Source organism: Neolamprologus multifasciatus, chromosome 15 (genome assembly GCF_963576455.1).
Source record: "Neolamprologus multifasciatus chromosome 15, fNeoMul1.2, whole genome shotgun sequence".
Lineage (NCBI taxonomy): Eukaryota > Metazoa > Chordata > Actinopteri > Cichliformes > Cichlidae > Neolamprologus > Neolamprologus multifasciatus.
Window position 1 is genome coordinate 289,638 of NC_140453.1, and position 23,008 is coordinate 312,645.

Genomic DNA, 23,008 nt, shown 5'->3' on the forward strand with positions numbered 1-23,008 from the left:
GCTATTAAGACTCGACTGTACACCGTGTTCGTGTTTTCCTCTGAAACAATAAGTTCTGTTGGAGCAGCCTTTCAACGCCTCTCTCTGTCTCTGCTAGCAAAGTTGACCCAGACAACAAAGTAAAGCTAGTTTTCAGCTACGAGCCGACACAGAACCCACCGTATTAGCCAGAGGTCCCTTTACTACGGTTCGGAGCCGCGGACCTTCAGTAACAGTAATAAATCACAGCAATAGTACATTCATGTAGTTGTAAACAGCATGATAATATATTAAGTAATCCAAAGTATTCAGAATACGTTACTCTCATTGAGTAACGTAACGGAATACGTTACAGAATACATTTTGGGGCATGTAATCTGTAATCTGTAATGGATTACATTTTAAAAGTAACCTTCCCAACACTGTATATGGCCCATGACTTAATCTAATCCTTGACCTCTGTGATCTTTCAGAAACACTTGTGTGCTGCTCATGCACTCAGAAAGTAGTCGTGCAGGTTTGTCGTCGATCTGAAAACAATACAAACGAACAAAAGACCAGATCGACGTTAACAAGCTTTAACCCTCCAAGTCAAACTTAGAAAAAGGCATACCTGTAAGTGTGTTCAAAAACTACAAGGACAGCTAGACAATCATGTATTGTCTCACACACACATACACAATGCAGTTGAATGCTCTTGACAGCAGAGGACATCCGATGAATCGAGTGAGACTGCGCTTGGTGACGGGGTACTCGGGCCTACAGCTCTGCAGGGCGACGTAAAGCTTTGACATCCAGAGATGTGTGCATCCATCTGTGCATGCAGGGACTCTGATGCATTCACACAGGCAGCTCTCTGGCTGTAAGCCACATGTTGCAGAAAGGCTTCTAAAGAAGACAGCAAAAAAACAGACTGGTCCCTTTTCTATGGAAAGGAAGGATTTAATTAACTAAAAAGGAAGATCTAAAAAAATGGATCCATATTTAGAGGGTCATTTCTTTTGCTTCCATATCAAGTGACCCCATCTTCCCACGGGACAATAAAAAGGGTAATCCAACATATGTTGCTTTTATTAATGTTCTGGTGCAAACATTTATGTCTGCTAAGTTTGAAGGAAATTACATATTTTATGTTTCCAGTAAAAGCAATTTGTTGGGGGAAAATGGGAAGACCAAGTAACTGGCACGAGAACAAAAATCTCAATGAAAAACAACAACCGACAGAAAACACGGTAATGGACCTACTGTTGGACTGCCAAGTGATATTTATAGATGATGCAGTGCAAACCAGCAACAGCAGTGAAACAAATACACGCACTGCTAAATACTGAACACCCTGGGGTAAAGAAAAGGTGTTAAGCGCTACCATAAAACATGCCGTTTCTGTCACTGCTCCCACTCTGGGTGGAGACATGAGGTGCCAGTAACAGCTGGAGTAAAAAACCAACTCTGCATTTTAGTTCCCAACTCTATTAAACATTTAACCTAAATGAAGTGGCCATTCAAATCTGCAGGACACACTGTACCTCAGACCACCTGCCCAATGTCCAAGGAGCACTTAAAGCACATTAATTCAACATAACATAAAATCTGACAGCAGATTAAAATCAGTGTTGTGATAATCTTTCAGCTAATGTTACTTTATTCTGAATTTAAGTGTTGGATGCAGGGATAATAACACTTATAACCGTGGTAGGAAAAGAGCTCACAGAACAACTGAAACAGGCAAAGTCTTTCCCACAAACAAACATTACCTGGGCAGGCTGCCCGTGTGTATTTAATGGCCATTGGCCACCCAAGAAAATTAGCTTTATTTATTTATTTATATGTCAGAGAACAACAGCATCTGTCATCGATTTCCGAAACATAAACAATCCCGGCACTCCAAGGTTCAGAATCAGAGTCGCTGCTAAAACTGGCGGTCCTCAGCATTATTCAGCTGTATCCATGGTGACAGTTTTCCAAATGCGTTGCCTTAGATGCGTTCTCTGCGTTTCCCTTCGCGACCGTCATTCGAATGACGCCATCCTCACCAGCTGCGGCAGCCAGCTGACGATCGGCGACCTAATCCAGCGCCGCCGACTCCGTTGGTTTGGCCACATTTGTCGAATGGACCCGAGCCGTTACCCCCATGGCCTACTCTGGTTGACCCGCCCCACCAATTGGAGGGGGCATCGAAATGCACCAAAGAAGACATGGATTAAACACATCCAGGATGATTTGAAGGCCCTTCGACTTGACCTCGAGCAGGAAGAACCATCGCCTTAGATCGAAAAAGATAATCGTTGGTCAGGCAAGAGAACCTGCGGCACCTACAGCAGCGTACTGGTTGCGCTGCAGACCACCGCCGCTGGTCGCCCGCTAAGGACAAGAAGATGGTGACAGTGGGGAGGAAAAACTCCCTCCTAACAAAAAGTAACCAAAGGTGCCTTACTCTGAAAGGACAGAAGAAGAAATTCATGCGGAGAAGTGGAAACTATGAGGAAAAGATACAAGGCTCTTACATCCTACAGCCACCCAATACAAATCATGCAGTGCAAACCACAGAGCCCAAGTCGTGGGGGCTTAAGCGCTGCCAACACTCGAGTGAGCGGCATTAGTAAACCTTCAGCCTCCACAGCTGCCAGCCTGAAGCTGACCAGGAGCACGCTGAACCACTCAGAGCTTCATCCACAGGACGATGAGCCTTTAGTGAAACACTAGTTAAAACACAGAAGCTGCCAATAGGTTGCCAAGGAACGAGGAAGCCAAATGTTCCTGCAGTTCAGTTAGGCTGACATGTATGGTGTGCATACTGTATGTGCATCCATGCCTGTGTGTATGCATATACCGTATGCACCACATGTGATTGTTTGCATGCAGGTGTGTCTATATAACAGCTCGGCATGCAGCGCAATAAACATGCTTTTCGTCAGCTTTCATCCACATGGAAGACGGGAAACTCAAATATCTGAGTGTTCAGTAGTGGGCTGCATAAGCAAAACAATGTTTTACGCCTGTGTTTGCTTTACATTCAACACAATTCAACTCTGATTTTTGGTTTTAAACAATGAAAATCTGCAAAAACAATGACTGTCGCTATCTAAAGCTAGCCCTAACAGCTAGCAAAGAGCAGAAAAGGGGAGTGCGTTCAGAAACAGCAAGAAAGAGCGTGTTTGAGAAGGACAGATGGATATATGAAGGAGAGGCACTGAGATACAAAGAGAAGGAGGGCGTCAGGTTAACCCAGCCTGCTTGGCGGGAGCTCTGCACACAGCCTTTTATTCGAGTTTATTGATGAAGCCAAGCTAATGTCTTTGTCATGTCAAACAAAAGTAATGGATGGAGCTCACCCTCTGCTGTAGCCTTCCTCCATCAATTTCTCCCGTTTCTGTGATCCTACAACAGCCCCTCCAGGGCTAGAAGCTTGGGCCCAGGCCTTTCTCGCTCCCTGGGAGCACCTCCCCACCATCAGAAACCCTCTCTGGTCTGTGTCACTAATGAAGTGTCTCTCAGCTGTTCTGTGGCAAGAAAGCAGATGGAACTCTGGATGATATAAAACACGACAAAGAGAAAAAGGGACCGATATCTGCTCGGTGCACCCTTTCTACACCCCCACCTCATCGTTGCATGTTTATGATCTCAGCTTTACCACAAACTGAGGTCAGCTGCTGGGAAATTATGGTGGCATAATGTCCTGTCATAGACTCAGCAGAGATTAGCTAAAGAAGCTCGCACTACCGTAAACTGAAATCACTGTCAAACTGAGCTGATGTGAGACTAGTAAATGAAATTAGACCTCAGTCTCACAGGCCTAGAGACGCTCAGCGGTCACTAAAGACAAATGGCTGATGATTGGTCAGCATCCATTTATTTGGATCCAAAAATCAAAAAAGTAAATTGTGCAAGTTCCTCCAGCACAATCAGCGCGAGTCCGAAGAATGTTTTTAACAAGCAAAGTATCTGTACAGACTCTGTATGTCTGCTGTATGAAGACCTGAAGACACAACTTTTACTTTGAAGATCAAGGCATCTTCTCTGCAGCTGCGAGTGAACAAAGAATCACAACAGGATTCAGTCAGTGACAACCAGCAACCACTTTCCAACTAGTTGGGGCAAAAAGTGTCTCCTGAAGTCACCGACTGGTCTTTAGCATTGCAGATGGATGACCTGGCTGCACTTCCTCCCACGGTGTTGCTGTGTTGCACTTTTGCAGCCAGAGTCTGCAGGACTTGAGTGGGGACGTCACAGTCCCGCCCACACACCCGCTGGTCGTGTGACCCCCGTCCCATCTGGGTTTATGGCATGTACTGCGGGCAGACACCAGGGGGCGATAGAGACTTTTTGCCTTCATTTCTGCAGCGCTGTTAGGCCGTCGATGTTTTCTACAGTCATTGGTGTTCAGGTTTGTGTGTCTGAGGCCTTGGGTGAACAGCTTCATTTTCTCTTTGAATGATTAGTGTCCACTGACCAAAACACGTCCAAGTGGTACAGAGTCAGTCTCTCTGGAGCCAACCACACAGTAGGTTTTAATTTTATTTTAATTGGAGTAGCACCTGTAGGGCGGGGGCTAATGGTAGGCTAGTTAGCATGAGTTTTTTTCTTTCTTTATTTTTTAAATATAAAACCAGCCTGCAATGGGAACTGCTAAGCTAAGCAGTTGTGCTATTCTGAACATCTTGGGGCATTGACGGTAAAGTTCACCCCTGAGAATGACCATTTCTGGAGAAGTGGTGCAGGAAGCTTGTGGTGCCAGTTTCTTTATAGCACATCATGACGGCCAACAGTTTCCCAGCAAAAGCAGTGAAACAGCCATCAGGGCAACAGCACAATCCACAGTGTAAGGCAGCGACAAAAAAGCCAGATGAGGAAAGTGTTTGTCCGTCAGGATCTGAATAAGTTCTCCATCTGTGATCATTCAGTCCAGTTTTCCACTCGCGCTGCTTCTCAGCTCGGCCTCAGGGCACAACAGGTCTCCATGATGGGTCTCTGTAGGGTCCAAAGGTTCAGTCAAACAAAGTGTGACGAGGTTGAGTACAAAGGTTTCATGAAGGTGGTCAGCTGGGAACTGACAAAAATGACGATTTGAGTTTTGCAGTTTGGGAAAACATCGAAGTGCGAGTTGTAATGGTACAAGCCACGCCCCTCACATCCTGACTCATATCGGGAAACAAAGCTGTTCACACAGAACGCCGGATGGATTAGTCGCACACTGTTTCCACCTGCAGTGGCCATCTCTGTGGTTAGTTGGGAGGTGATCTACTGATCATGGCACAGTCAGCTGTTAGTGATGATTAAGCAGAGCATTGGAGGAATGTGGCCTTGTGCTGTCCTTGGGCTTACAGGGAGGCCATAACGTGTGAGGGGCAACTGTGTGCTAACCTTTTATCAGCTTAACTCTGGAGTTAAGTTCTTATCGACTGTGAGACATTTTCCTAACCGCAAAACCCACAGCAACAAAGTTCAAAGCTTTTAGAGGCAGTGGGACACAAAGAAAGGTTTGCACCATCTCATGATGGAGGACGTCTGGGGAGGTCAATCCTGCTTCTTAGTATGCAGATAGGAGTGATTTAAATAAACATTTCATTCATGTTAATCGCCAAACATGTGGAGACGGCTGAGTAAAGAAACGTCTGTTATAAGGATGCAGTGGATCGGCCGAGTAATGGGATTACTTTAGCCCTTTTGAGACATTTGGACGTTCAGACACCATTCTGTCATCGGGACGTCACCTTCAATCTGAAACACTGGCAGCCGATGGCAGCGATTAGTAATCAAGGAAATATGTCAGGTAATAACGGCTGAATGGAGAGAGAATGGTTGGGACGTCAGAGCTGAAGCACAAAGGATGAAAGCTGCAGTGACCTGATGTCAGGTGGGGGGAAATACATAAATAATCGATAAAGCATAGCGATATTTAACTATCATTTGTAGAAAGAACATATACACATATCTGAAGTGAGAGAGACTTTTGCATTATCTATTTTATCCAATACAATCAATGTAAAAAGTTTATTACTCAGCATAAATATGAAAAATCGAACCGAATAAATAAAGTTTTCCAATGGGAATCCTGACCTTAACCTCAGTGAAACGCTCCAGCGTGACGTGGCTGTTCAACCGAAACTGAAGATGGGGTCAGGTCTGAAACCCGGTAAAAAGTCTGAACGCATCAGAAGACGAAGCACGTGAAGCTTCTGAGGCCCGTTCCTCAAATCTGCAACAGGCAGCAAAGACCTCCCCTCCTCAAACACCACGATGCTCAACATGCTCTGATGTTAGCCTGGCACACACCAGCTGACTCCTGATGAGTAAGAGGCTGCGAGATACACAACACAAGGCCTCATGAGAGAAACACGAGCGTGACGCTGTGTTTTCTCAACAACCTGTCTATTAGTACCACTTTCAACTCAGTTTACCATTCAGGCCCCAGTGAAACCAGTTCAGAGGTAACTAAGCCCAACACTGGGAGGTGTATGAGCCAAATATGATTCGACAAGGCCCAGAACTCTAGGGTCAGGCCACAGCGAGGAGCACGTGTCCCCGGGAGAGGAGGCCTGGCTGCTCCCTCAGCCGTCAACGTTCTCCGGTTTGTGCAACAAATCCTAATGAGGCCTCTCTCTGCGGGCGGGCCGAGGTCCTGTCTGTGGGGATTTGTCTGATGAGCTACGCAACCAAGGAAAGACAAACATCTCTCCTACACATGCACACTCACAAAATGAAAGACTGATGAGGTAAAGGACTTTGTTGCCATTCTTTGGCCTGCACAGATTAAGAATGGGTCCAGTAAACGAATGAAAATACTCACAAACATCATGTGGTTTAATGTCATCAGGAAAACACGAGATGACTCAGTACCTCCTGGAAGGTATTAATTGAATTCTATTCTCTTCATACAGCACCAAATCACAACAACCTCGAGGCGCTTTATATTGCAAGGTAAAGACCCAACAATCGGATGACTCTGTATAAGCGCTTAGGGACAGTGGGAAGGAAAAACTCCCTTTTAACAGGAAGAAACCTGCAGCAGAACCAGGGCGGGGCGGCCATCTGCCACGGTTAGACAAGAATGTGAAACCTGTGAAAGATTGTTTGATAAACTCGAATAAAAAGTGTCTGTTTGAAGTCACAGTGAGGGATCCACCTGATTCTGGTTTAGAAAGCTGGACCGTATCAGTGCTGCTGTGTTTACTGAGCATCAGCAGCACCAGACTAGCTGCAAAGCTAACAGCTCAGAGGTTGGAATTTCTCACCTGCAGCTTTTCGAACAGCTTCTCACTGCAAACTTAAACAAACATCGATGACCCAGTCCAGCTTTTTCCATCTCTGATGCATTACAGCGTCTGTCGGTATCTCACTCCAGTTTCAGATGAATTATCCCCGACTGTGGGGAAGTGACTGAATCATTCCTTTATGTGTAAAGACACAACAACTGTTGGTATTTATTAGTGATACGATACATTAAACAGGATAAACAAGGAGAAAAAATAAATGCTTTTATTTGCACTGCTCTTGCTTTGCTTCCAAGAGGCTGCAGCAGCTTCCTTCTTCCTGCTCTCACAGCCTGAAATACATGTTCATCGTGGTCCTCCTGACATTAACACCTTGTTAAGGAGATGGACAGTAAATTCGTTGAATGCACTTTGTTCCACTTTATTTCATATTCATGAGGTTTTGGTAAAACCTGACTTTGCCTTATAAATAAAAGAATGATTCCCGGTCTGCGTTCCTAATTCTGGGAACACTGGCCTTGCATCAGAAAATAAAATGCCAACCTGGCCTTTCTGGTTCAAATCACATTTTTACAATATTTTGTGTTTGATGTTTTTTTTAGATGCATCTGTGCCAAATTACAGCTGCTGATTCATAACGATGATGAGCAACGTTTCCTCTAATGTTTCATGTGTCTGAACACACAAACTGAGCGTCCCGTGGACCACTGTGAGCAACAGTAGACGTGTGCACTGTGGTCACGCCAGCATCGAATCCATGTTTATTAAAGTAATCAGATTACAGCATTTATGTTAGACTACTTTTAATTAACTGCTTCAGCCCACTTACAATGAAAATGTAAAACAATCCCGTCCATGACCTGCAGCATGTTAACACTACTGGAAGGAAAAATAACTTCAACTCCAATTTTGAAAACAACTTTCTTTTTTTTATAAAGCTCTGACTGTATTATGAGTCTGTGGTCTGGGAGAGAGTCTGTAACTCTGTCTGCAGAATACAGTAAATAATGACCAATGTTGGGCAATTAATTATATAGTTACTTCTTCAAAAAAGTAACTATATAATTAAAATAAAGTAACCTAAAATGCAGCCAAGGCGTTTTTTAAACAAACATTTCAAACTATTTACAGAACAATCAGCTGTTCTGCATCAAATCTGATGCCACACAAATTATTTGTGCCACTGCAAAAAATAATTTCTGTCTACTATGAGATGAAGGAGAACAACAGCCTGATATGATGAGATGATCTTGAGGAGTTTGCCCCTCACATATACTAATGTGCCACAAACAGGACTTTAATATCACCAACCATTCCCATGTTATTACGCTGTATCCATAGAAACGGCCCACCCTGTATAACGAGACACTCAGATTTCAACGTGCAAAAACAAAAAAGTTCTAAACTGGATAAAACTTTAAAAAAAACCCACTAAAACATCTTAAAAATATTTGCCATAAAAGCTAAAATGATGACAACAACCTTTGGCCCATGTCAGGGAACCTCTCTGTGAGCTAGCACCACTTGAAAAGACTTTTGTTCTGTGTGGATGATGAAGACTAATGTTCCTGTGTTTGCACTGCACTTTTTATGAGCACAAATTTCACGTTACAAAGACCAACATGCTTCATTTCACAGGATTGTTAAATATAAGTACACAACATTGAGAAATGACCACAAGCCGTCTTTTGAAAGTTGTTTTTCTTTTATTAATGTGCTCAGATATGGGCTTTTTTTCCTCGATATTTGAACTGGCCGATTATCAGACATTTTTAATGCATCTGTCCCAAAGATCCTAACCCATGATGATAGTAAGAAAGTGAGAACCTCAGGCTTTTGTCTTTAATGGGCTTTGAGCTGTTGTGTTCAAACATCAGATTTCACCCGTTTAAACGTGATATACATCTTGGAAGAGGACTCTCTCCTCTCTGCCAGCGAACTGCTTAAAACAATGTGACGAGCTGAACGAGCTCAGGGAAACTGACCCATTTTCAAGAAGATACTTTTGTTCTAATCTTTTCTCTGTGTGTAATATTGTAGGCTCTACCTCACCTTACTGGCGCTGTATAAATAAAACTTTATTGAATTATTTAGAGCCTGTGTGACTATGGAGTAGTGCTACAAATGTACAAGTGTCCATGTGGGGTTGATGTTCCTGAAAACTCAACACAGACCTGACTGACGAAAAGCCTGATGCTCACAGTCCCGTGTGATCTGTGTAGGGGGGGGGGGGGGGGGGGGGGCTCACTCCACGTGAACCACATGACTTCATCCGTCTTGTCGGTGCCCCTTCCTGTTTGTAGCAAACCAAAGAAGAAGAAGACAGACTGCCGTCCGCTGCAGTCAGACTTTTTTCCTGCTCTTAAATAAAGTAGTGGCACAAATGTGCAGCACCTGTTCCTGTCGCCATCCGTCAGGATGTCAAATATAAAAACAGTGACAGCTGTGCAGCTGGCGGTGATACGGCGATGCTCTGGGCTGAGAGCGCTTCTTCCCACACAGCGCTCTCTCCGGGTCAAACAGCTTAGAGCTGAGTGCAGTGGCCAGAGCCTGTAATGTTTCACATATGCTTTCCAAGGCGCACCAGGCGCTATCGATCGCTTTAATCTAAAGCCCGGGAACGAGGAAGAAAAGGGACCATCAGGCAGCCTGCTTTCAATTACAGCTCCATAAAGACACGCAGATAGGACGTGATGGAGGGAGAGGCGGTGATAGCATCTGCTGAGGCGTAACAGGAGAAAGAAAACTATTCACTGCTGCTAAATGAATATTAACTAACTTCTGTCATTCACTCAAGCATTAAAATACACTTTAGTTTATCAAATGAGCAGAAACAACAGGAACTTTAACCTTAACTACATGTGGACCAATAGAATTACAAAGGCCCGTTCTGAGGAGGAAAAACGCCGCTACAGCTGTGGCAACGTGCCATCTTTCCAGCCCAGCCAACCAGAGAGGGGGAAGAAATAGACCGACACCAACCACTTTTTTATGATGTGCAAATTAAAATATCCCTTACAAGCAGATTCCAGCCTAACCCGAGTCCTTCATGTCCCGACGAGATGAGAGCGGATGGTTGGGCAGCTGCACGCCGAATTACTGAATAACAAAGAATGCGTGAGCGAGAGGCTGCGATGGAGGAAGCAGCAGATCACTGCAGCAGCAGCCGTCAGACGGGTGTCATTGATCCAGACAGGACGAGACGAAATCACCTGATCAGACGCCACACAGACGTTTTACAGCACTCTCCATCGTCTGCGGCTCAAGACAAACGACCCTTTGAAAGCACGGACGCAATAGCTTTCATCATTCACTGCTTTTGGCATCTCCATTAAAAGCTCGGGCACGTCGTCCTTGGTTTAACCAGGACAGAACTGAAACAGATGCATCTGTTTAAGTTTCATGTCTTGTGAAATCCAGTTTTACTGCACAGACATTATGAGATCGATGGAAACAATAAATCGTTTGCAGGTTTCAGATTTCGTAAAATCGTGTTGACATAAAAGTTCAAAGGTAATAAAGTATGACAGCGTGTCAGCATCAGCGTGTACGAAGGTGACTTTAGTCTTTAACCTAAGCTGAACCTTTACAGCACTAATGTGTGCCTCGTATACACTCACAGGCCATTTTGTTAGGTACACCTGTGTGCCTGATGTGGCTGCTCAGCACCAAACAGACCAAACCTCCTGAACACAGCTGAGATATTTCACTGCTGTTAGAGACCAAAACAGCGAACATTGGACCAACGATGTGATGCCGACTAACATGACACAGAACCAAGGGTGTCAAACATAAGGCCCGGGGACCAAAGACAATGCCGCCCACTGGATGGCTTTGGGAAATGTGAAAGCGTGACAGCGTGACAGCGTGAAAGCGTGCGTCAGAGGTTAAATGACAGAAACGTTCCTGTTTCCAGTAATACAGAACTTTGCAGTGGGGGTGTTGTAGGTTATGTTTTGGGTGGGTGGGGTTGAATGGGTCCACAGTATTTAAGGTTTTGTTGCTGGTTTTCCAGGAACGTTTCAAATATAGTTGATGCTGCCCCCTGTGTCGTGCAGACCCGTCCGTCTGATCTTGGGCTTGGATTTCATCCCCACTGAAAGCAAAATACTGATCTGAGATAAATCCAGATCCGTGTCTTTGACAGCCGAGCTAGCAGACGGCTTTTCCTCCTGAGAAACAGAACAACGACTGTGTCTGTTAGATATCTTCAGTGGATCAAACCAGCCTGTCAGCACCAGGACACACAAACTGTGCAGTAATCTGAAGTCTCTGCAGACGAGAGATCGGGCTGGTGCCACATGGTTCCTCCACTAGCGTCTCCATCATTCAGCTCAACATCAAAGACGCCAGCGCCTTGCTTTTGAATTATTGGCAGCAAGTGTGCAGTCGTGCCTCCGGCGGCGTCCGGCTCCCAGCCCGATTAACCCCTGTGCCACGCCAAGGAGGAAAAGCAGAGGATACGGCCCACAGCAAGGCGAGATAAATTACAGTGCCAACAACTGCACATCAGCAACGACGCTAGAGGTCACGCGTTTGTCATCGGCACATTTGACGGCTCAATCAGCTGCAGCTTCAGTCCAAGGATGCACAAGGCAGAGCAGGTTTAACCTCGACCACATTATCTGTATAATGATACAGACATGAACCTCCAACCACCTGTCTTCCCTTATCTCGTATCCATGTTTCCCTCCACACAGACATGCAGGGTTAGCTATAACGGTGGCCGTCCTTTTTCTGCTTACAGTGTTGGGAAGGTTACTTTTAAAATGTATTCCATTACAGATTACAGATTACATGCCCCAAAATGTATTCTGTAACATATTCCGTTACGTTACTCAATGAGAGTAACGTATTCTGAATACTTTGGATTACTTAATATATTATCATGCTGTTTACAACTACATGAATGTACTATTGCTGTGATTTATTACTGTTACTGAAGGTCCGCGGCTCCGAACCGTAGTAAAGGGACCTCTGGCTAATACGGTGGGTTCTGTGTCGGCTCGTAGCTGAAAACTAGCTTTACTTTGTTGTCTGGGTCAACTTTGCTAGCAGAGACAGAGAGAGGCGTTGAAAGGCTGCTCCAACAGAACTTATTGTTTCAGAGGAAAACACGAACACGGTTCAATTTCAATTCAATTCAAATTTTTATTTGTCACATACACAGTCATACACAGTACGATATGCAGTGAAATGCTTGGACAACTGCTCGTGACCTAAAGAAAAAAAGAGAAGGCTATGAATAAGATAGGAAATAAATATGAAAATAAAAAAAGGGTAAATTTAACCAGGAAGGAATAAAATAAAATAAAATATAAAAATTAAGTTAAGAATGAGATAACTGTACAACATAAATTAGAATGAAGGGTAAATTTAACTGGGAAAGAATAAGATAAAATATATAAATTAAAGTTGAAAATAAAATAACTGTACAACAAAATACACAGTATAGAAATATATAAGAATGTATGAAGAAATATAAATATATATATACACACAATAACAGCAGCTGTACAAATATTAACTGGAAATGAGGAATATAATGTCCAGTGTTGTGCAATCCACATTATATAGTGTCTTGTGCAGTGCAAATATGCTTAAAGTGGTTTAAGTGATGAAGTGAAAACAATGTCCAGAATGTCCAGTGTGTGTGTAAGAACTATATGTGTGGGTCAGTACTGTGTGGTGGTGTGATTGAGAGACCGTATCGCCTGCGGGAAGAAGCTCCTCCTCAGTCTCTCTGTGTTGGTCTTCAGGGAGCGGAATCGCTTTCCTGACCTCAGCAGAGAGAACAGTCTGTTGTTGGGATGGCTGAGGTCCTTCACGATCTTCCTGGCCTTGGTCCAGCACCGCCTGCTGTAGATTGAGTGCAGGTCAGGGAGCTCTGAGCGGATGGTGCGCTCAGCTGATCGCACAACCCTCTGTAGAGCTCGTCTGTCCTGCATGGTGCTGTTCCCGAACCAGGTTAAGATGTTTCCCGTCAGGATGCTCTCTATGGTGCAGGAGTAAAAGTTCCTGAGCACCTTGGGGGGCAGTCGGAAGTCTCTCAAGCGTCTGAGGTGGTAGAGACGCTGACGGGCCTTTTTCACCACGGTGTTGATGTGACAGGACCATGACAGGTCCTGCGTGATGTGAACTCCGAGGTATTTGAAGCTGTCCACTCTCTCCACTGGGCACTCGTTGATGACGGGGGTCTGGTAGTTCCTCTCCTGCTTAGTGCTGAAGTCCACTATCAGCTCCTTTGTCTTACTGACGTTTAGAAGGAGGCTGTTCCTCTGGCACCAGTTCTCCAGATTCCTAATCTCCTTCAGGTAGGCCGCCTCGTTGTTGTCAGAGATCAGGCCCACCACGACGGTGTCGTCAGCAAACTTGATGATGGTGGTGGAGCTGGTAGTGGCCACACAGTCATATGTGTACAATGAGTACAGCAGGGGGCTCAGAACACACCCCTGGGGGGCTCCAGTGCTGAAAGTGGTGGAGGCTGAGACATGTCCATCCTTACTGCCTGTGGTCTGCCAGTTAGGAAGTTGGAGATCCACTGACACATAGATGAGCTGAGTCCCAGATGCTCCAGCTTGGTGGTGAGTGTGGAGGGAATTATGGTATTAAATGCAGAGCTGTAGTCTATGAAGAGCATTTTAACATAATTCCCCCTTCTAGTGTCTAAGTGAGTAAGTGATGTGTGGAGGAGATGAGAGATGGCATCGTCTGTGGAACGATTTGGACGGTAAGCGAACTGTAGTGGGTCCAGTGTGTCTGGTAGTGAAGAAATGATGAAGTCTCTGACCAGGCGTTCAAAGCACTTCATCACTACTGAGGTGAGGCTACAGGGCGATAGTCATTGAGAGAAGCAGGGTGGGGTTTCTTTGGGACAGGAACAATGATGGACTCTTTGAAGCATGTGGGGATCACCGACTGAGATAAAGAGATGTTGAATATCTCAGTGAACACAGGAGCTAGCTGGTATGCGCAGTCTCTGAGGATACGACCTGGGATGCCGTCTGGTCCTGCTGTACACGGTGTACAGTCGAGTCTTAATAGCTTACTTACAGCTGGGCTCGTCAGGCTCTCTTCTTGGCTGCAGTGGTTATTATTATATTTACATGCTTCCAGCTCCCGTTTCTGCTCGATGACAGCTCGTACTTTTCCTTTTTCTCCCTCCCTCGCTCACAGACACATAACGTGTATGACAGTCCATTCTCCCTGCAGCACGGACTACACTGCCCATGATGCTACATTCTTTAGAGCTATACCTGTAGCATTCTGCCTGTTAGCTTAGCACAACAACAACAAAAAGGCCTCTCTCACCCAGGAAACACGCAGAGAGAGAGCGTCACCCTGTAACCATGGCAACCGTAACGCTGCCTGGAACAACAGAACGTAGCTGTCAAACAAAACCCAAACAGTCCTGACCCGCCACAATATGAAACAGGGAAGTACCGCCGTGTAATCCATTTATTTCAACAAAGTAACTGTATTCTAAATACCACCTTTTTAAACGGTAACTGTAACGGAATACAGTTACTCATATTTTGTATTTTAAATACGTAACGGCGGTACATGTATTCCGTTACTCCCCAACACTGTCTGCTTATAGCATTCGGGGTCGTGTTGTGCTGAAGCTGTTCCTGACAGGACAGCCAGTTTACACAAATGTCATTCAGCAGCTGATTAAAATGAGTCTCATTTCAGGGGTCTTTGTCCGAGATCAGTTTATCGGAGTGTCCCTCTACATCAGTCCTAGTTTCTCGTGCGGCGCCTTGGGGAAATGAATCACCCACGCCTGCTCTAAAGGAAATAAAGCCGTTTACAAGGAACACAAAGGCTTCAGTGCTCTTTGTAAAGACAGTCTTGTTACTTGGGATTACATTTTCCCCCGTCTATGGATGAATGCAGCTCTACCATTTATTCTTTCGCCTGTTTGTGCAATACCTCTCTTTCCCATTTCCCCCCTTTAACTAAATGCCTGGAAAAATTCCAGCACATCATCAGCAAACGGACAAAAGATAATTCAGTCCAGCCTGTTCCACGACACATGGGATTCATTCTGAGGCGATGAAGACGAACGCTGGCGTGCAGAAGGTTAGAGCAGTGAACAGAGAGAAACAAAGGAACAGTGATAAGATTACACATGCTGACACAGAACACGGTTATTCTGTTCACTGATACTGGCAACAGACAAAAGAGGAAGTGGTCTATTGATCGCCACATACAGAGACAACAGAGGCACGTTAAATGTTTCCAACATGGACAAAAAATAATGTGCTGATACGGTGACACAAAGACTGATTTAGGAACATAAAGGTCGGCACAGAAAAGCTGCGGGAAAACTTGCCCAAAGTGAGAGAGCGAGCAGCTGTTACAGCCAGCTGTCCTGACCAGTTGCTCTTAAGGGTGGGGGGCCAGGATGGAGGGATTCAGAGACATTAAGGAAAGACGGGGGATATAAGAAGCAGACGGAGATGCTGATGGCTGACAGGGAAGGAGGAAAACGCTCAGATAGAAAGGATAGGAGTGTTCTCCTAGAAGCAAGATTTTGGAAACTTGGAAAACTCTTCTGTGATGTTTTAAATGGCAAAAAGAAGAGAAAGCTAAGCTCCGCCCACTTCAAATCCAGATATCTTCTGTAAGCGTCACAGAAACACAACAAACACAAAACCAAAGAAAGTATTGTTTACAGCCTTCAATCACACACAGACCTTACAGAGGAATAACAAGCTGAAGAGCGACCCCTAGTGGCATCTTCTCCACCGTGCACCGACAATTCAAGTACAGGCAAGTTAGTCACGTGATGTCCTTAACATTAGAGCCCGTGTGTTCAGTGTGTAGGTACTTACTGTAAACTCTCAGGAGGAGCCCTCTGTGTGTTTCCTTTGCTTTCCTGATCACAAACAGACGAGCTCACCCGGCTACCTAACGGAGAGAAACATTGATTAAAAGAAGAGTACAGAGCATCCACAGCTCTTTTTCAAAGAAACCACATTCTCCCAGAGTAACTTTGCACGACTCACAGTTCAAATAAGTTATTGTAGATTAATAATAATCTACGAGCTGGGCCTCGGTAACAGCCAATTAGTGCATCCACTGTCTGCAAAAATGTTGCAAAACTGACTGAACAGGGCTGTAAAGAGCAAACATCCTGCAAAGGCAACCCAAGCGTTTCTCAAGGCAAACATGCATTACACAAGGCTGCAACTGCTCATCTTAATGCATTACTTAAACCCACTGGATCACACATGACTGCTGTGTTGGTGCACAAACAAAGTAAATGAAATATTCCACTTGTCTGATCTGAGACAACAAGCGTCCACATCACTAGTGTCCATTTTCAAAGACAGCTCTCATAACCTTCACACTAGCTGTGCACATGACTGCCAATCCAATGATCCACCAGCATTTGTCATAATGTTGGCTGACATGAGCTCTTTCAGTGGTGGAGCAGTGGGTGGAGCAGTGGTTAACACGGCTGCCTCACAGGTCTGAGAGGTCCTGGAGATCTGGCTTCCTCCCACAGTCCACAGATTCATCCTCATCCTCAGCTGGGGTATCATCCAGCCCCCTGCCACCCTGAATCAGATAAGAGGATGGATGAACTTTTACTTTCTGTGCCCTCATCAGACAGTCTGTGCAGATTTTTCCTTCGGTTGTTCCTGTCTGTGGACGTGGACCGTGCCACAGGCAGTGGGATCCAAGCAGACTTCACAGGAGTTTAACAGGAGTGACTATTCAGCCATTGTTCCTGTGCAACCAGGACCCGTCTATCCCCATGTTACACTGTCAGCTGCTGTCTCCGTACGCCTGTTTAGGTCGAGCAATGGTTCCTCACCGAACACACAAGATCTTTGACTTTCCCTCGTGTGTTTGTAAAAAGTATTTGGATCAAGAGCTCTTGGTCACGTTCATATGACGCTGAGAAGCTATAAAACAAGGATTCGCTCACTAATGCTCGTAAGAAAAACACTTTCACTGCAAACTGTTGACAGAGAGCTGGCAGCCAGTGCATTTACACACACGGCATGAAAACCTGCGTTCATAAATAACAAAGGGAAAAGGGGGGACAGCTGATCATCTCAAATATTTCTGTTTTCTGCCACTAAGCCCAGACGGGCGAGCTGGGTAAGCCGCACATTAAAACTCAACGTACACATCATATTTATCTACACAACACTGACACGCTGTCATTGTTGTGTAGATGCTCTTTCCTACATTCATGACAGGCTCGTCTCAAGATTCAGGCATTTTCAAAGCCCCGTAGTTATGTGCCAGGTTGGTTTAGAAAGGTGGGGGCTTTTCAAGGTGGCACAAAAGGTGTTTTCATTCAGGTTTCTTCCTTTTAAATGAGTGAATTTGATTCATTGATAAATTAGCTACAATCTCTGAGACTTTACAAACTTAATCTTTAAGTTGTACATTTTCTCATTAATATTTCCCCATTTTTCATATTTGCAGCATCATACAAATAAAGGAAAATAACAAGCTGACAGTAACAAGGATTTCACTCAAAAGTCGACTTATTACTAGAGATGGCACGATACCACGTTTTTATGTCCGATACCAATATCATAAATTTGGATATCTGCCGATACCGATATGAATCCGATACAGTGTTTTTAATCAATAAAACTCTTTTTTAATATCTTGCTGCTTTTTGTATGAGTTCATACTGAAGTTTAAATAAACAACAACACTAAAGCTATTCTGTTATACCTGTATGTAAAAAATACAACAAAATATTTCATAGTTCAGCAAAATTGATCAATCTATCAATCTATTCTGGTATTTTAAAGAGTACTTAGCGGAAATATTAAGCAACCTAACTAATAGGGTTGCAAACTCCCAGCAAAAAAACCATCTCCCACTGACATCTGTGTGATGTCAGTGGGAGCAGATATCCCTACCATGGTCACTCACACAGGCATAAGGCAGCTGCTGTTCAAACCTTTTGTTTGCAGCTCAGCATCATAAAGCTGGCTCCAATCAAAGGAGCTAAAATTACTTTTTTCAGATGGCTCAGGCAGAGCTGCTCCACGTATTTGATTTGAAGACTTTGTTACACCACATGGCTGCACTGACGTAACCTCCCAAAGGATCTGTGTCTCCATCTTTCATCAAATGTTTAAACCAGAGGAGCTTAAAGCAGGTGCAGTGACCTTCATTTCCCAGCCATGCACTGCATACTTACTGGCCACTTCATGAATTACACACCGCTAGTACCAGGTTGGACTGCCTTTAAGCTTAATGCATTGCAGCAAAGAGTCAGCATCACAGGTTCTGGTCCACACGGACACAACAGCATCACACGGATTGCAGCAGATCTGTCAGCTGCATGTGACGAGAATCTCGTCTTCCACCAAAGTTCAAAAGGTGCTCTGTTGGATTGAGATCTGGTGACTGTGGGATTGCAGTACAGTGAAGTGTGAGATGAAACATTATCCTGCTGGAAGCAGCCACAGAAAGATGGCATATTGTGCTCATAAAGGGATGGAGGTGTGACCGATATCCCCATGCTGGGGTTGCAACATAGTCAGGGCTGGCCCAGGTTCAGAGTTGCAAGTGATCAATCACGTTGTTATGATGTCACGGGGGCGAAGGTTAGGCTTTGGTGTGATGGTGTTTCCACCTAGCCTAGCAAAACTATGACATCACTATGTCTGTGAAGGTTCTCAGTCCAGGTCATGACATCACTATAATGTGATTGGTCACTTGCAATGTTGAATCTGGACCAACAATAATTATGATGTTCCGGAAACAACGTCAGGTCTCACTTGATGGGCAACAAACTCGGGCAGGCTGTGGTTTCAAAGCGATGCTCGACTGGTCCAAACTTCCCAGCAGCCCACGTGACACAAACAAACAAACTCTTCCTCCACACTTTGATAATCAGTCTGAACTTCATCAGGTCGTGTTGATCGTGCCTACATCCCTACATGCAGTGACCTGGTCTCATGTGATTGGATGACATTTTTGCCTTAATGTGCTTTTGAACAGATGTACCTAATGAAGTGGCAGGTAGGCGTAAACAGTCTATAAATGCATGAAAAGCGCAGTTCCTACTCTGTTGTGTTCAAATCAATAAAGCAGCATCTGTCAGGCAGAGAGAGCATCATCAGTTCCTGGAACAACACAGCAAACACGGGGACGGTGTCCACGGTCCTCCGTGAAATGGAAAACACACCTGTGCTTGTGCAGCTTTGCAGACCAGCACACTAACAACAACCAGGTACACAAACACTGAACACGTTTCACTCCTGCTTCTTCCCAACAGCTCAAACTAACACGTTTCAGATTTAAAGGGGCGGACCTGTCCGCGTGCACGTTAACAGCCAAAGGTGACGTTATCAGCACAGCCTCGGCCTTATGTCACGTCACAGCTGACCCCGCGAGCTAGCGTTGACCACAAGCCCAAAGCTGAACAGCTCGCTTGGAGACAGCCTCTGTCGCCTGAGAGCTACGAGCCCCACACAGCCTCCCCGAAACAAACACGGCGCGGGTGCTTGCCCCACGGCAGGCGAGTTAAGTTCACGTTAGCTGCCTGACGCTAACGCCAGCTAACCTCGCTGACCGAAACAGCTGGCTAAACAACAGCGGCTTCTCCGTGTTTCTCTCCCGGCCCCATACTCACCCGAGCACCCGCACGGTGTGAAGGCGAGCCACGGGGCTAGTGCTAACGGCCGACCGGAGACGTATTCCCGGGTTTCTGCTTTAGTTCCTGCGGATGCTGATGTGTCCGATCTCCGTGCATCAAACCATGTTGGGTGGGCAGCTGCGCACTGAGCTCTTGTTTGTACTATCAGGAGGTTTCTGGGAGGAAATGTAGGAAACTTCGAAGGGCACTAGGAGGCGACTGTGTACCTCAGCCTCCTATCTCCTCGAAGTATTTTATTTGAGCAAAAGTAGTTTTTCAGATATTCGTGTCTGTCCTTCTGTTGGGAGCTCAAACAAAACCGTTCAGAAGCAGTGAACAGAAAATGTCTCGAGTAAAAGCGATCAGACAGAAGCGTTCACTTCACTCTGGACTCAAACAAAGAAGGCTGACTCAGCGGGGACAGCGTTTAGTGACAGAAGTAACAGAAAGCAAGAAAGCGTCCTTCCATCACAGTCTAGTTTTTGCCTGATGGCTGATTTTGTTCTACATGTGCAAACACTTTCTTTGACAACAACAGATGCACACATGCTACCAATTGGTGGCATAAATATTCATCGGGATGTGCAGTTTTTCAACACATTTAAAGCTATCTCCAAAAGTTGATTCTGTTCATCTGGACGCAGCGTTGAACAGAATCAACTTTTGGAGATTTACTTAGCTGGATGATTGAGCATGCATCAAAACATTTAAAGCTAAATACAGAAGCATCAGCAGGCTGTATATGAAAGATGGAAGATGCCGTCGTTATAGGTCATTTATAGGTTAGAAAAAATGAAGTCTTACTTTTTTGAAGCCAAGAGCACGGAGCTCCTCACTGCTGGGCACTGTATGCTGTTGCCTAGTAAACTGTTGTTCCTATAGTGAAGCATATGTTCCTTTCTGTCTTTTGGTAAGTTAGTGGGAACCTTGATTTACCAAATGAGCTTCATGTTGCATCCAGTTCCTAGTTTCAAGGCTTGAAAAGAGCAATGGGAAAGTGTTTCCTGATATCAGCAAAATGCAAATATCACGCTTAGTCTACTGCACTGTAAATATATATATATATATATATATATATATTTATATATATATATATATATATATATATATATATATATATAAATATATATATATATTTATATATATATATTTATATATATATATATATATATATATATTTATATATATATATATATATATATTTATATATATATATATATATATTAGAGGTGGGAATCACCATACATCCCACGATACGATATTATCACAATACTTAACGCACGATACGATATTATTGCAATTTTTTAAAAATATTTTGCGATATTCAGATTCTGTACATAAAGGTAAACTTTATCAATATTCATTTTCTCTAATATCAAAGTCTCACACTCAGTCTTTCTCTCATTTCAGTTTGATTGTTGACAAACTGAACGGTTTGTATTACAGTCTAGTCCAACTTAACTGAATCAACCATCTGGTACAATTATAGCTATTCTGAACTATGCAGTTTATGAAAACTATGCAGCCCCTTCAGCAACTGAAGAATTTGAAAGTAAATTAAAACAAAATATAATTTTACATTCAATAAAAAAGTTTTAAACTTAATTAAAATAAAACATGTCTTAAATTAAAATAAGTAAACTGTCATGTTTATTGCTGCCAAAAACAAGTGAAACACATTTGGACAGTGAAGGAATGTCAGGATTCTTGCTCAGAAAAAGGATCAACATGCTCTGAAGTCAGAGCACAAAAACCTTTTTGTAACAAAGTATCGATTTCTGCTGTCCCTGTATCGATACATTATTAGCAAACAAAATATCACCATGCTACACAGTATCCATTTTTCCCCCACCCCTAGCTACAGCCACCCCACACTTACTGCTAGTGAGTCACTAGCTGTCGCTAAGATGGTGAAACTTGAAGCTGCTAGTCTGAAATAATCATCGACACGCCTCAGTCTAGTGTGGCGCTGTCCACAGTCACTTTCACAGAAAACACACGGACGACACTGAAACGGTTTCTACAACTCGATGCCTTTTTCCTGTTTTTTTGTTCTTGCAGCCGTCACTGGGTTGGGAGATTGCTTTCAGTAAAGCTGGTAAGGTGAGGGCTGATTAGCAGGAACTTCAGTTGAAGCTTCATTGTGTGCAGCTGCTGCTAGAACTATACATGAAGCTGTAGATATCTCATGTTCATGACCTGGGGGCTAAATTTAATATCCGTGCTGTAGCATTTAGCTTCATGTTGCATAAAATGTCTTTGGGAAGCCTGTCTGTGGTGATGTTACTGAACAGTGATGAAATGATTCCTGCTTCACAGCAAGAAGGCACTAGCAGAAAGGTACGGGCAGATTTAGATAAAAACCTTTGGAGGTTAACTTAATTAAAATAAAACATGTCTTAAATTAAAATAAGTAAACTGTCATGTTTATTGCTGCCAAAAAAAAGTTAAACACATTTGGACAGTGAAGGAATGTCAGGATTCTTGCTCAGAAAAAGGATCAACATGCTCTGAAGTCAGAGCACAAAAACCTTTTTGTAACAAAATATTGATTTCTGCTGTCCCTGTATCGATACATTATTAGCAAACAAAGTATCACCATGCTACACAGTATCCATTTTCCCCCCCACCCTTAATATATATACATATACATATATATCTAGATAGATAGATAGATAGATAGATATAGATATATAGTAGGGGTGCAACGATACACAAAATTCACGGTTCGGTTCGATACTTTGGTGTCACGGTTTGATATTTTTTCGATACAAAAAAATGTTCATGCTTTTTTAATTTGTCGTTTATTAAAATTATAAATATATATTTTAACTCGAACGTACAGTTTTTAAATTTAATGTTGCTGAAACAACAAAGGGATAAAATAATAAATCTATCTGATGGAGAAATCCCTCATCTTTGGAAAAGAGAGTTTATTACAGAGAAATGGCTCTTTCCAAAATAAAAGCTATACTATACGCTTCTTCTGGGCTATATTCTCAGCAGCATATTAAACATATCAGCAATAAAGCTGCCGTTAACCTCCCATGTTGTGTTTCCTGCGTTTCGGTCCTACATCCTGCCTGCCACAGAGCCAAAGCGTGACACTAACAACAAATTGGGGAACAAATACCAAAAGCACTGTCTCAGTTAATGAGGACGTCGATAACGATACACTTGTAAGCCTTCA

The 23,008-nt window shown here is 43.8% G+C and overlaps 1 protein-coding gene across 9 annotated transcripts in view; it reads right to left on the reverse strand.

Moving 5' to 3' along the window:
- The window catches only part of disp1 (dispatched homolog 1 (Drosophila)), a 114,870-nt gene extending 94,631 nt beyond the window's left edge, over positions 1–20,239 (reverse strand). Inside the window, exons 1-3 of one of the 9 annotated variants that reach the window (XM_085132297.1) lie at positions 19,816–20,238; positions 16,031–16,102; positions 3,312–3,479 (exon numbers count right to left, since the gene is read on the reverse strand). The gene's annotated coding sequence lies outside the window, so the exon portion shown is untranslated. Of the gene's footprint in view, positions 1–3,311; positions 3,480–16,030; positions 16,107–19,811 lie in introns of all 9 variants that reach the window. The other 8 variants (XM_085132293.1, XM_085132298.1, XM_085132296.1 and 5 more) reach the window with 8 other exon arrangements.
- Between the last annotated feature and the right edge of the window lie 2,769 nt (positions 20,240–23,008).